The 13,920-nt window shown below is 45.4% G+C and overlaps 1 non-coding gene across 1 annotated transcript in view; it reads right to left on the bottom strand.

The window, feature by feature from the left end:
• Positions 1 to 271: 271 nt before the first annotated feature.
• The window catches only part of LOC111097552, a 77,256-nt gene continuing 63,607 nt past the window's right edge, over positions 272 to 13,920 (bottom strand). The window contains exons 3-4 of the transcript XR_005364089.1: positions 1,376 to 1,474; positions 272 to 530 (exon numbers count right to left, since the gene is read on the bottom strand). This is a non-coding gene — a transcript (uncharacterized LOC111097552). The remainder of the gene's footprint in view (positions 531 to 1,375; positions 1,475 to 13,920) is intronic.

Here is a 13,920-nt window from a genome sequence, read left to right as displayed (position 1 = left end):
GGCCAGCATGAAGCCTGGCACACAGTGAGCGCACAGTCTGATGGAGAAGACACAGTCTGGAGTAGTTACATGGGTGAAGAGTGGAGGAAGGGGGACTTGGGAGGGAATGTAATCGGGACCCTGACCTATGGGAGGGATCAGGAAAGGCCCTCCGGAAAGGCAGATGTCTGTGCTGAGATGGAAAGGCAGGTGAATTCAATACGTTTACGTGCACGGTGACATGTTCCTGTGTGATATTTTGTGCCAGACACTATGATAGGTATGCTTTAAGGGTTTTATATTCGTTATCATATTTAATCCTCAAAATGTCTCATTACATTCTCGAACTCAAGGTTGGTATAAGCATTAGCTTCGTTTTGTAGATAAAGAGATTTGGGCACAAGGTGATGAGGTCGGGCAACTGGCGAATGTGGGGTCCTGGTCACCTGCCTCCCTCCTGGCAGAGATGGGTGTGGGCTGGGGAGGGTCACGTCCCCCTCGCTGTGTCCCCTCTGTCTTCAGCAGCTCTGCGAGAGGCTGCCTCAGCTCTCCTTCAGTTTTAAAAGCAAGAAAGGAAGACACGATGCGGTGCGCAGGTGCGCAGCGGCTGGTCGCCGCGGGTTTCCTCCTGGCCCAGGCCCCCTCTTGGTTCTTTCCCGGTTCTCATCCCTGCACCCGCTCCCGCCGCCTGGAGCAGGACCGGGCATGCAGCAGGCGCTCAGGGGTGCGGTGCTGCCCCTGGGGGGGCCCCTCCCGGGCTCCAGGCTGCTGCAGGGCCGGCGGGGAGGGGTGACACCCACACTGGCTCTCACGTGCAGGGTGCCTGGGCCTGAGGGTGGGGCTTTGGGTGGCCCGAGAGCCGGTCTTCCAGCACGTGGGACCCCCAGAGTTTCGCCTGAGCCCCGGGGAGCTGCCAGGACGGAGCCTCTCGGGGTGAGCCAGCGTCTGGGGCCCGCGGCTCGGAGCAGGCCAGGAACCGCCCGCTGGCGCAGTTGTTTTTCCACCACCGAGAGGCTTACGTAAACTCCTCGCCGGGCGCCCGGCGCTGCCAGCACGGGGGTGGCGGCCTTATCTGATGGGGGCGCGGCCAGCCCCGGGTCCCTGCGTGTCCCGGCAGCGGCCCCGCCAAGGGAGCCCTGGTTGGGGGGGGGGGGGGGTTGGCACTCGCCGCTGCTTCTCTCCCTGAATCTCCAATCCGGGGACAGAAAGTGCGGGCCCCCTTCTCCCCTGCCCCCCTCCCCGCGACGGTGGGGAGCCACTCACTGTCCCCGTACCCGGTCCCCAGCTCCCTGTGCTGCAGGTGCGACCTGCCAGGAGTCGCTGCGCGCAGGGCAGGGCGCGGGGGCGGGGTGGGGGTGGGGGCCCAGTCCCCAGGCTCAGTCACCAGGCTCCTCACCGCAGCTTTGCTTGGTCCCGTGGTTCTCGGAGAGCAGCATGCTTGGGAGAAAAAGTCAGGTTTGCCAGCCTCACCTCTGGAGGTTCTGACTTCACCGGTCTGGCAGGGACACAGGAATCAGAAATTAGAAAACAAAACAAAAGTTACTTGCAAAAAATGTCAAAATTACAGAAAAGAGGGTAATACAATCATGCAATGAATTCCTGGATAGCCTTCCTAGGTTGACCAGTTAACCTTTGTCACTTTTGGCATATTCCCTCCTGCCCCCCTCCACCCCCCCAGCCCACCAGCTCCTTGAGGTGGGCAGTGTTATTATTCCCATTTTACAGATGGGAGAACTAAGATTTAAAGCTAAAAAAAAAAAAGTGTTCAAGAAAGTGGCAGAGCTAACATTTGAACTCACATCTCAGATGAAAACTTTTACCTTTATTTTTTTCAAGTTTTTTTTTTTTTTTTTTTTTTTTTTTTAACTTATGCATGAGAGACACAGAAAGAGGCAGAGACACAGGCAGAGGGAGGAGCAGGCTCCATACAGAGCCCCATGCGGGACTCGATTCAGGGACTCCAGGATCACGCCCTGGGCTGAAGGCAGGTGCTCAACTGCTGAGCCAGCCAGGCGTCCCAAAACTTTTACCTTTTGGCTTTCTTTACTTCTTTTTAAAAAAATCTAAATAAAAAATAAAAAAATAAAAAATCTAATATATTTGATTTCTTTTTTGATGAGCACCGACACATAATATATGCAAGTAATAAGCAGCATGATTCCTTCATCAAAGGTATTCTCTGTTACTGGTTTCTTGTGTACCTTCGCAGACATCCTATGCCGATGAAAATATGTCCATAAAACCGTTTTGGTTTTGTTTTTTAATTTAACTCGGCTCCTGGCCCAGCACGGGTCTCAAAGCCATGACCCTGAGATCAAGGCCCAAGAAGAAATCAGGAGTCACCTGCTCAGCCGAGGGAGCCACCCAGGGACCCCTCCATAAAATTGATTTTGTGCAAATGGTGTTCCGCTGTCCCTGTTGTTCTGAGCTTTGTTTCCCCCTGCTTTTAACTATGTATCAGAGATTTTTTTCCCATATTGGAAATATAAAATGGCTCAATCCTTTTCTTTTATTTTTTTTTAAGATTTTATTTATTTATTCATGAGAGACACACAGAGAGGCAGAGACACAGGCAGAGGGAGAAGCAGGCTCCCTGCAAGGAGCCCGATGTGGGACTCGGGCCCCAGGTCCCCAGGATCACACCCTGAGCTGCAGGCGGCACTAAACCGCTGCGCCACCAGGGCTGCCCAGCTCAATTCTTTTAAAAACAGCCCATAGTATTCCACAGAATGGATGTTCAATAATGAGTATCACCAGTCCCCTCCTGATGGGAAATTAGGCTGTTTCCAATCTACTCTTATTCCAAGCTGCAGTAGGACTACATCCATAGTCGATTTGCCATGTGCATGTATTTTGTATGGTAAATTCCTAGAAATGGAATTGCTGGGTTAAAGGGTATGTGGATTTTTTATTTACTTAGGTATTGCCAAATCACACTTCAGGGAGGTTGTACCAATTTGCCCTCCCACTTGCAATGAATGACAGAACCTGTTTCCCACAGCCTTGCCAACACAGTGTGTTATCAAACTTTTTGATCTTTGTCAATCTGTTAGATATAAAATGATATCTCATAGCTGTAATTTCATTTCTCCTGCTACAAGGGAGGTTGACCATGTATTCATATGACTAAGAATCATTTACATTTCCTTTCCTGGGAACTGTTTGTTTATATTCTTTGCCTATCTTTTAATTAGGTTGTTTTTTTTTTCTTCCTGATTAGGTAGGAGATCTTAAAATAGCAAGGATATTAGCCCTTTGCTGGTTATATGTGATATGTCTATAATCTGTGCCTTTTGACTTTGTTTATATTATTTTCATAAAGAATTAAAAATAATTTTGTGTATCCAAATTTATCAATCTTTTCATTTATGGATTCATTAAAATTTTTTATATTTTATAAGGCCTTCCTTCATCTAAGAATACTTTTGAAATTATTCCCAGGTTTTATTCACTCTAGAATTTGTTTTGGTGTAAGGTGTGAGGTAGGGGTTCAGCTGTTTCTTTAGTTGTCTCAACATGTTTACTGAAATATCCATCTTTTTGGTATTGATTAGCAGTGTTACTTTTGTTCTATACTAAATTCCTATAGATGTTTAGCTACTGTATTAGTTTCCTAGGGTTGCTGTAACAAATTAGCATAAACTGGGTAGCTTGTGACAATAGAAATGTATTCTCTCAAAGTTCTGAAGGCTAGAGGTCTGAAATCAAGATATCAGCAGGACCAGGATCCCTCTAGTGACTCTGGTGGGTCAAACCATGCAATTAGACTGTTCTAGTTTCTGGTGGGTTCCAGAAACCCTTGCCATTCCTTGGGTTATGGCATTGTAACTCCAATCTCTGCCTTGGTCTTTATATGACCTCTCCTCTCAGAGTTTATGTCAGTTCCAAATTTCCTTCTTCTCTTAAGGACACCAGCCATTGGATTAGGTGTAATCCAAAAACAATGTAAATTCAACATGGCCTCATTTTAACCTGACTTAACTTTTACTTACATTACCATAAGGACTTTAGAATCAGCTTCCTATTGGTATTTTACCAGAATATACATGTTATATATATTCAGAACATAACACATATATTCACAATATATATATTATGTATAAATATATAATATGTAAACTAGGAGAGATTTGGTACACTTATAATATTGAGTCATCTGCTCTAAAACCATCCCACATATTCTGACTTTCTTTTATGCCCCTCAGCAATTTATTAAAGCCCACTTCTTTTTTTTAAAAGATTGTTTGTTTATTTATTTATTTATTTGAGAGAAGAGAGAGAGAGAGAGAGTGTGTGCATGAATAGGAGGGCAGAGGAAGAGAGAGAGAGAATCTCAAGCAGACTCCAAGCTGAGCAAAGAACCTGATGTAGAGCTCAATTTCACAACCTTGAGATCATGACCTGAACTGAAAATAAGTGTCAGATGTTTAACCAACTGCTCCACCTTTTTAATAGGTTTTTAATTTAATTTTAATTTTTTATGTTTTTTTTTCAGATTTTATTTAAATGCTGGTTAATTAACACACAGTACAATATTGGTTTTAGGAGTAGAATTCAGTGATTCAGGTTTTTAAATTTTAATTTCAGTATAGTTAATATACAGTGTTATATTAGTTTCAGGTGTAAAGCACATTTCTAATAATCTTGTATATTTTATTTTTGTTAAATTTGTTTCCAAATATTCTATTGTTTTGCTTCTATTGTAAAGAGGGACTTCTCTTTCGTTATCTCTTCTAATTGACTATTTTATATTTATGAAGACTATTACTTTTAGCATATTAACTTTGTACCCAGCAAAATTACTGAGTTCCCTTATTATTTATAATGGTTTTTCAGTTGATTCTGTATGAAATGATCAATTTTCCTCCTTTCTGAGTTTTATACTTCTGATTTCTTTTTCTTGTCTAATCGTGAGGGCTAGTACCTCCAGAACTATTTTATTTTTATTTTTATTTATTTATGATAGTCACACAGAGAGAGAGAGAGAGAGAGAGAGAGAGGCAGAGACATAGGCAGAGGGTGAAGCAGGCTCCATGTACCGGGAGCCCGATGTGGGATTCGATCCCGGGTCTCCAGGATCGCGCCCTGGGCCAAAGTCAGGCGCCAAACCGCTGCGCCACCCAGGGATCCCCTCCAGAACTATTTTTAAATAATAATGTTGAATATAGGCACAATTCTCTTTTTTCATCACAATGGGAATGCCTTTAAGAATTCCCCTTAGGTGAGTCAATCCCATTTACAATTGCACCCAAAAGCATAAGATACCTAGGAATAAACCTAACCAAAAAAGCAAAGGATCTATACCCTAAAAACTACAGAACACTTCTGAAAGAAATTGAGGAAGACACAAAGAGATGGAAAAATATTCCACGCTCATGGATTGGAAAAATTAATAATGTGAAAATGTCCATGCTACCCAGGGCAATTTACACATTTAATGCAATCCCTATCAAAATACCATGGACTTTCTTCAGAGAATTGGATCAAATTATCTTAAGATTTGTGTGGGATCAGAAAAGACCCTGAATAGCCAGAAGAATATTAAAAAAGAAAACCGTATCTGGGGGCATCACAATGCCAGATTTCAGGTTGTACTACAAAGCTGTGGTCATCAAGACAATGTGGTACTGGCACAAAAACAGACACATAGATCAATGGAACAGAATAGAGAACCCAGAAGTGGACCCTGAACTTTATGGTCAACTAATATTCGACAAAGCAGGAAAGACTATCCACTGGAAAAAAGACAGTCTCTTCAATAAATGGTGCTGGGAAAATTGGACATCCACATGCAGAAGAATGAAACTAGACCATTCTCTTGCACCATACACAAAGATAAACTCAAAATGGATGAAAGATCGAAATGTGAGACAAGATTCCATCAAAATCCTAGAGGAGAACACAGGCAACACCCTTTTTGAACTTGGCCACAGCAACTTCTTGCAAGATACATCCATGAAGGTAAGAGAAACAAAAGCAAAAATGAGTTATTGGGACTTCATCAAGATAAGAAGCTTTTGCACAGCAAAGGATACAGTCAACAAAACTCAAAGACAACCTACAGAATGGGAGAAGATATTTGCAAATGACCTATCAGATAAAGGGCTAGTTTCCAAGATCTATAAAGAACTTATTAAACTCAACACCCAAGAAACAAACAATCCAATCATGAAGTGGGCAAAAGACATGAACAGAAATTTCACAGAGGAAGACATAGACATGGCCAAGAAGCACATGAGAAAATGCTCCACATCACTGGCCATCGGGGAAATACAAATCCAAAGCACAATGAGATACCACCTCACACCAGTGAGAATGGGGAACATTAACAAGGCAGGAAACCACAAATGTTGGCGAGGATGTGGAGAAAAGGGAACCCTCCTGCACTGTTGGTGGGAATGTGAACTGGTGCAGCCACTTGGAAAACTGTGTGGAGGTTCCTCAAAGAGTTAAAAATAGACCTGCCCTATGACCCAGCAATTGCACTGTGGGGATTTATCCCAAAGATTCAGATGCAATGAAACGCCGGGACACCTGCACCCCGATGTTTCTAGCAGCAATGTCCACGACAGCCAAGCTGTGGAAGGAGCCTCGGTGTCCATCGAAAGATGAGTGGATAAAGAAGATGTGGTCTATGTATATATAATGGCTGTGGAATATTCCTCAGCCATTAGAAACGACAAATACCCACCATTTGCTTCAATGTGGATGGACTTAAAGGGTATTATGCTGAGTGAAATAAGTCAATTGGAGAAGGACAAACATTATATGGTCTCATTCATTTGGGGAATATAAAGGTTAGTGAAAGGGAATAAGGGGAAAGGAGAGAAAATGAGTGAAAATATCAGTGAGGGTGACAAAACATGAGAGACACCTAACCCTGGGAAATGAACAAGGGGTAGTGGAAGGGGAAGTGGGCGGGGGGTTGGGGTGACTGGGTGATGGGCAATGAGGGGGGCACTTGGTGGGATGAGCCCTGGGTGTTATGCTATATGTTGGCAAATTGAACTCCAATACAAAAAAAAAAGGAATTCCCCTTAGGGCAGCCCGGGTGGCTCAGCGGTTTAGCACCACCTTCAGCCCAGGGCCTGATCCTGGAGCCCTGGGATCGAGTCCCACATCAGGCTCCCTTTATGGAGCCTGCTTCTCCCTCTGCTGTGTCTCTGCCTCTCTCTCTCTCTCTCTCTCTCTCTCTCTCTCTCTCTGTCTCCCATGAATGAATAAATAAAATCTTAAAAAAAAAAAAAAAAGAATTCCCCTTAAAACATGATCCTGGCTTTTGGGTTAAAATAAACATATTCTATTGCATTTAAATGTTTTCCTATTTTATCAAGAAAAAAAATTCTTTCAAACTGCCTCATTCTCTGGCCTTCTCCACATACAGTCTAGACTCTGCAGTACAGAATGACTTCTCATTCCCTGAGCAACTCTGTTGTGCCATGCTTTCTAGCCCTTGCCCCAAACTAGTCAAAGAATGCCCTTCCCTCTGGCTTCTCTGGGACAAGGCCCTGAACAAAGTCACCTCCTCTGGGAACCTTCTCAGGTCTTTTCTTCTGTCTTGTCTCCTTACAGCCTGTTTCTTGTTGGACTATAATCTCCTCTGCTTTCCATACCAGCCTGTAAGCAGCTTGGTGTGTGTGGGGTAGCATGTCTGGGTTATTTGTGTGTCTTTAGTGTCTAAACTAGGACCCAAACAGACTAAGTACACAATATATGTTTTTTGGACAAGTGAATACTAGAATAAAAGCTAACAATATGTAAGTTGTTACTAGATGCCAGGTCTTATGCTAAGCATTTCCCATTCATTATCTCATTTAATATGTAGAAAAATCCTGTGAGGTAGATGCCTATTATCCCCACTTTGAGAAGATCAAATAGAAACTCAGAGAAGTTAAGTAACGAGTGCAAAGTCACAGAGCCAAAATGTGAACCCAGGTTTATTCAGATGCAGCACCCAGGCCTAAAGTCTCTAAGCCATTCTGAAGGGCTATAAGTAAATGTATGAATGAAGAAATGCTCACTACCAGGTCTGGAGTGATGGTTGGGCCTAGATATGGTACCTGGGGGAGCCTTGAGACAATGTCTCCTAAGTGGCCTAGAGGGTGGAGCTAGGAAGGGGGTGACTAACTTCCTGGTTTGTTCTGGACTGAAGGGTTTTCTGAGATACTAGACTTGCAGCACCCAAACTGGGAAAGTACTGGCCAAATCAGGACAAGTTGGTCACTCTAGTGAGGGAGCCATAAACCACAAATTTCCTCTCCTTGAGAGCAAGAACTAAACTTGGGACCAAAGAGGGAGAGGAGAGGCAGCCTTGGGAGGTAGTAAGCTCCCTGGCAGGGGAGATGAAAAAGTAGAAGGTGGAGACTCCTTTCCTTTTTTTTTTTTTTTTTTTTTTAAGATTTTATTTATTTATTCACAAGAGACAGAGAGAGAGAGAGGCAGAGACACAGGTGAGGGAGAAGCAGGTTCCACGCAGGGAGCCCGATGTGGGACTCGATCCTGGGACTCCAGGATCATGTCCTGGGCTGCAGGCAGGCTCTAAACCACTGAGCCACCCAGGGATCCATGACTCCTTTACTTTCCTATCTCTCCCCCTAACTTTTCAGGATTCTTCAGTGACCTTATCTTGGGGGATGGGCTCCTTGCTTTGTTCCAAACTCCAGGGTCCCCGGAAAGGACAGAGACAGGGTAAAGGCTCAGTTGCTAACTCGTTGGTGGCTGAATGCTCCTCTGAGTGGTTTAGGAGGAGCATTGAGTGGGCAGAGCTAACCTATGTATCATGTGCCTAATGGTGCTCCTGCCAAGCCCATGGCTCCTCCTCCTAACAGCCCTCCTGTGAAGAAAGGGCCCCAGGAAGGGGACAGCAATTGAGAAGACTGGGCCTTGGAAGGGTTCATAAGGAGATGGGCTGGAACTTCTGTATCCTGCCTCCATCAGATGAATGGTAGGTTTCTGGGGACAAGGAAGCCCACCTGGTTCATCTCCATGTCTTGGGAATGTTCCTCTAGTGGGACTCCAGGACCTGGAATGGAATCTAAGACACAGGAGGGGGAAGTGGTTGGTGTTGGGGGCAGGAGAGCTAGGATTTCTTTAAAGGCCTCTGCATTTGTCCTATCAATGACCATGTACTTTTTAAATGTTTTTTATTATTATTTTTAAATATTTTATTTATTTATTCAAGAGAGACACAGAGAGAGAGGCAGAGACACAGGCAGAGGCAGAAGCAGGCTCCATGCAGGGAGCCTGACGTGGGACTCGATCCTGGGTCTGCAGGATCACACCCTGGGCTGAAGGCGGTGCTAAACCGCTGAGCCACCCGGGCTGCCCCATGTACTTTTTTTAAAAAATAATTTCTGCACCCAACATAGGGCTCAAATGCACAACCCGGAGATCAAGAGGCATGTACTGAGCCAGACAGGCACCCCATGTGCTTTTGTTTTTTAGCTCATATACACTTAAGCCATTTTTAGTTTTTAAAATGGCATAACATGCAGCAAAATGTGTGCATAAGTGTATGGTTTGTATGTATACTCAAGTAAACCACACAGGTCAAGGTATAGGTATTTCTAGTACCCCAGAAAGTGCCCCTACCCCAGCTATATTTACCCCCAGAGGTTAGTGCTATCCTGTGTTCTATTGTCTTGAGTAGTTTTGCCTGTTCTTGAACTTCGTATACATGGCATAATACAGTAAGTACTCTTTTGTGTCTGGCTTCCTTGGTTCGGCGTAATAAAGGAGTGATTCATCCATGTTCTGCACATCCTGGTGGTTCATTCCCTTCTTACTGCTATGTAGTACCCCATTGTAGAAATACCCAACTCATTTATCTGTTGATGGCATTTGGTTGTTTCTAGTTGGAGCCATTATGAACAAGGCTTCTGGGAACATGTGTGTCAGGCCTTCTGGTGGCCATTTGCACTCATGTCTGGTTATATGCATAGGAGTGGAATTGCTGGGTCATAGGGTAGGTATATATTTATTTAGCAAAGCATGTGCTACCTTTATTATAAAAGAAATTTGGAAAAGCTGACAAGTGATTTAATATCACTTTAGAAGGAGCAAATAGAGAGTGTCATATGGGAGGTGAGTCCAGAGCTTTTGGGGCCCCAGTTTCAGCTTCTGGGTATGTGGCTTGGATTCCACAACGGAAGGTCAAGCACAGGCATTGAAGGTGGACAGGGAGAGGATTAGCCATGCCTGGGCCCTCTCAGGCCCCCTTCCAGGGAAGGCAGGACAGGGTCTGCCTGTATGTTGTCTCCAAGGGTGGACATCATAGGCATTCCTGTAGAGTCTGATTTGGGGCCTCACTCGCTCCATCTGTGCAATGGGCTGGGCAGTGGTACATTTGGTGACTTCTGAGGGTCTTTGGGCACCTGCCTGGCATTCTTCTCTTTTGGCCTCTCCTCTGCCCCCCTTGGCTGCTATCTGTGTCGGTACTGACTCTGGCAGGTTTTAAGGGGTCAGGGAATGTCCCTGGACCCCCAAACCTCTGTCAGTGTGAACTCTGTGATCAGGGCCCCAGAGGCTTCCTCCTACCCCCAACCTGGCCCCACCTGTGCCTCAGGCTCCCTGGGAGCCCAGGGGGAACAGGGGTGACATGTGCCAGCCTTAGCCATGTCTATGAAGTTGAGCAGCTGCTGCGCAGTTTGGGAAGTTGCTATTCTGCCAGGGGTCACCCAAGGGAGGCGCTTGAGCCAGGGCCCTGGCCACAGCTGAGTGGTCAGATGGCTCTCAGATGAGCTTAGGACTTGCACCCATACCCAGCAGCTGAGCGGAAGTGTGAACCTGTGCAATCAAACGCTCCTTGGCCTGGTGACAATACTAAGTGGTGCACTGAAGTGACTCCATGGCCTGGTGGCACTACTCACATGGCAGCTGAAGACACTCCCTGGACCTGGAGGAGTACGTATCAGTCCACAAGCACTTGCTCACTTGGAAAGCACCAAAAACTAAATTAAAAACTTGAGAAGGGCTCTGGGTTAGTGTCCTGGCCCTGTTTCTTCCTGAGCTCTATTCCTCTGTGGAGATAGTTACTCTCTTTGTGGTTTGTTAGGAGGATTAAATGAAGGGCTTCTCTTGGTGCTTGGTGCAGGGAGTGCCATCAGCAACGTTTACTGAGAGTCTCCTACACACCAGATCCTACTGCTACAATTCCCACAGCCCTTGGGGGGCAGTCCTAGAGGTGGGGCCTTGGCCAACGATGGCTTCTTAGAACAAAACACCTGAGCATTACCCACAGCTTGAAACATTATGTGATACTTCAGGGTCCATTTCCGGTGTACTTTCTGGTTCTTCTTTAAATGTGTTTTGGAAAGCCCTGACTCATACCCAGATCCATTCCTCTTTCTTTATCAATGATTAAGCCCCACATCAGGCTCTAGTTCTTTCTTCAGAGCTACTGGATTTGAGCCCTGTGTATACAGCCATTTATAATGTATTAGGAGTCATAGTGATGCTTCCCCGCGGATCAGGGGGCCTGACACCGGGCTCGATTCCAAGACCCTGAGATCATGACCTGAGCTGAAGGCAGATGCTCAACCAACTGAGCCACCCAGGTGCCCCTGACTGTTGTCCTTATAAGAAGAGGGATGTTTGGACACAGACATGCTCAGAAAGGAGAATGCCAGGTGAAGACAGAGACACAGAGGTAGAAGACGAGGTAATGACGAAAGCACGGTTGGAGCAAAGCAGCCGTAAGCCAGGAGTGCCAAGGATTGACAGCAACGACTTGAAGTCAGAAGAGTTCAGAGCCTCAGATGGAGCATAGCCCTGCCAAAACTTTGACTCAGGCTTCTGGCCTCCCAAACTGTGAGAGAATACATATCCCTTGTTTTATTTTTTTTAATTTATATATTTTTAGAAGATTTATTTATTTATGATAGGCATGGGGGGGAGGGAGAGAGAGAGAGAGAGAGAGAGAGAGGGAGAGACACAGGAGGAGGGAGAAGCAGGCTCCATGCCGGGAGCCCGACGTGGGACTTCATCCTGGGACTCCAGGATCACACCCTGGGCCAAAGGCAGGCGCTAAACCGCTGAGCCACCCAGAGATCCCCCCCATATCCTTTGTTTAAAACCCTTGTGGTACTTTGTTATAGCAGCCCTAAGAAACTAATACACAAGGTAAGTTGAAAAGTCATAATACGACATCATTTATGTAAAAATTTAAAACACATACAGTACTGAATATTATTTGTGGATTTAAAGAAATGGACTGAAAGGAGGGATCCCTGGGTGGTGCAGCGATTTAGCGCCTGCCTTTGGCCCAGGGTGCGATCCTGGAGACCCGGGATTGAATCCCACATCGGGCTCCGGGTGCATGGAGCCTGCTTCTCCCTCTGCCTGTGTCTCTGCCTCTCTCTCTCTCTCTGTGTGTGTGTGACTATCATAAATAAATAAAAATTAAAAAAAATTTTTTTTAAAAATGAAAGGATGCATACCAAATTCCTTTATAATCTTTAAAAATATTTTATTTATTTATTTTTTGAGAGAGAGAGAGAGAGAGAGCATGAGCAGGGGGAGGGGCAAAGGGAGAGGAGAGAATCTCAAGCAGACTCCAAGCTGAGCATAGAGCATGATGTGGGGCTTGATCCCACCACCATGAGATCAGGGCCTGAGCCAAAATCAAGAGTTGGACACTAACTGACTGAGCCATCCAGCCACTAATATGTGCCAATTCTTGATAGTAGTTGCCTCTGCATAAGGAAGGGAAGTGGAACTGGGGAAGAGTATGAAAAGGACTCCAATTTAAAAATCTTCAATATCTGTTTCTTTTTTTAAAATATTTTATTTCTTTATTTGAGAGAAAGGAAGAGAGAGAGAGCAAGAGTAGGCCGAGGGGAGCAGAAGGAGAAGGAGAAGCCGGCTCCCTGTTGATCAGGGAGCCTGATGCAGGGCTCAATCCCAGGACCCCAAGATCATGACCCTAAGATCACAACTGAGCCAAAGACAGATGCTTAACCAACTGAGCCACCCAGGTGCCCCACAGCATCTGTTTCTTTCATAAAAATGTCTAAAGCAAAGATGATTAATTGGACACGTTTGTTAACTCAAAGTAGTAGGCATGTGTGGGTATTTGTTACACTATTCTCTGGGTTCTCTGTTATGACTGAGTGTGTATCTGTGACTATATATAAATAGTATATATGTGTTATATATATATATATATATATAATGTACATATGTGAATTTTGAATCTTTGCTTAAGGGATACCTGCATGTATGTGTATTTCCCATGTTCCTACTTACTCTGGCTGCCTTGCTGGCATCTTCTGCTGTACATATTCTTGTGGCATGGTGGGAGCAGGCTTGCTGGGTCTCTCCCTGGTGATTCTGGGGGAGGAGTAGAGATTGATGATGTATCAGAGACCTACTTTCTTCATACCTCTCTTTGGTGGGCATCTCCTAAATATTCTGGCTAACAAACAGCCCCAGGGTGGTAGCCTACAGGGGCATGAGGCTCATCTGGACCTAGCAGAAGCGGGGGCAGGAGCAGGAGCAAGGGCAAGGGCTGCTCCCACAAGCTCCACAGTCCACTCTGAATAACTTGATTTCTAGAAGCTAGGACCGCAGATGGCAGAAGCACCAAGTAAATTTCTCTCCAGGAAAGTGGAAAGATCCAGGTGGGAGAAAGAGCCTGGTCTGGGCTGTGTCTGTATCCACTGTGCACCATCTCCTTTGAGACCCTGGGCAAGTGACTCCCATCTCTAAGACATATAGTAAGTAAGGGGGGGGGGGTAGATGAGAACAGGATGACCAGTGACACACATCATCGCATGACACTTCTGCATTCATGGAAGACAGTGTTAATCAATGACAGCATATTTTTTGTCTGAGGTCTCATGTAACCTCAAAATCCTTCTTGAGGGCCCCTGGGTGGCTCAGTGGTTGAGTGTCTGCCTTTGATCAGGTCGTGATCCCAGGGCCCTGGGATCAAGTCCCCCA

Source organism: Canis lupus, chromosome 9 (assembly GCF_011100685.1).
Source record: "Canis lupus familiaris isolate Mischka breed German Shepherd chromosome 9, alternate assembly UU_Cfam_GSD_1.0, whole genome shotgun sequence".
Lineage (NCBI taxonomy): Eukaryota > Metazoa > Chordata > Mammalia > Carnivora > Canidae > Canis > Canis lupus.
Note: the sequence above shows the minus strand (reverse complement) of the source record. Positions and strands in the feature narration are given on the sequence as shown.